We start from the raw sequence: 681 nt of genomic DNA, 5'->3' as shown, positions 1-681 counted from the left end.
TTGCTACCTCTCTCTCCTTCATGCCCTATGGCTTGCCCTTCCTCAAGTCCTACCCACATCAAAAGACATCTCCAATACATTGATTACTCTCCATCTTTACAACTCTGCTTCAAGCCACCTTCCTCTATCAGGTGGACCTACATAACAGCCTTCTAATTGTCTAAATTACTTTAACCCTAGCAATCTAGTTCCCATACAAGAGTTGATGGGGTGGGGGCGGGGATTGGGTCTAAATTGGAGAGCTCATCATGTCACTCACTAGCCAGAAAGTCTTTAGTGGTACCCATTAAAAACAGCTCAATAAAAAGCTTGAGGGACATTAAAAATCTTAATTTTAGTAAGAAAATTCCTACAAACTTATACCCCAGGATGATTTAACCTCTAAAACACATTAAGAACTACTATAGGGCTGTAAGGTGCCTCCTTAACATTTAATAAGAAAAATAGTTCTTCAGTATCTAGAGCTAACTCATTTTCTCTGCCTTCTGTGCTTAATAATGCCTCAAACTTTTTGATTCAAATCTGATAGAATATTTGATGTAATGGAGAAATAAAGGATTAAAAGTCTTTTCATAATATTTGTACCCAGGAGCTCATGTGTCACCATGGTGAGATTATGCTGTCAGGATTTGACATAGAATGATTATGAAGTCATAGGCCCCCTAAAACAAGCTGAGCCAT

Source organism: Bison bison, unplaced genomic scaffold (assembly GCF_000754665.1).
Source record: "Bison bison bison isolate TAMUID 2011002044 unplaced genomic scaffold, Bison_UMD1.0 scf7180017863969, whole genome shotgun sequence".
Taxonomy (NCBI): domain Eukaryota; kingdom Metazoa; phylum Chordata; class Mammalia; order Artiodactyla; family Bovidae; genus Bison; species Bison bison.
The sequence above is the reverse complement of the archived record's forward strand: the minus strand, read 5'-3'. Positions refer to the sequence as shown.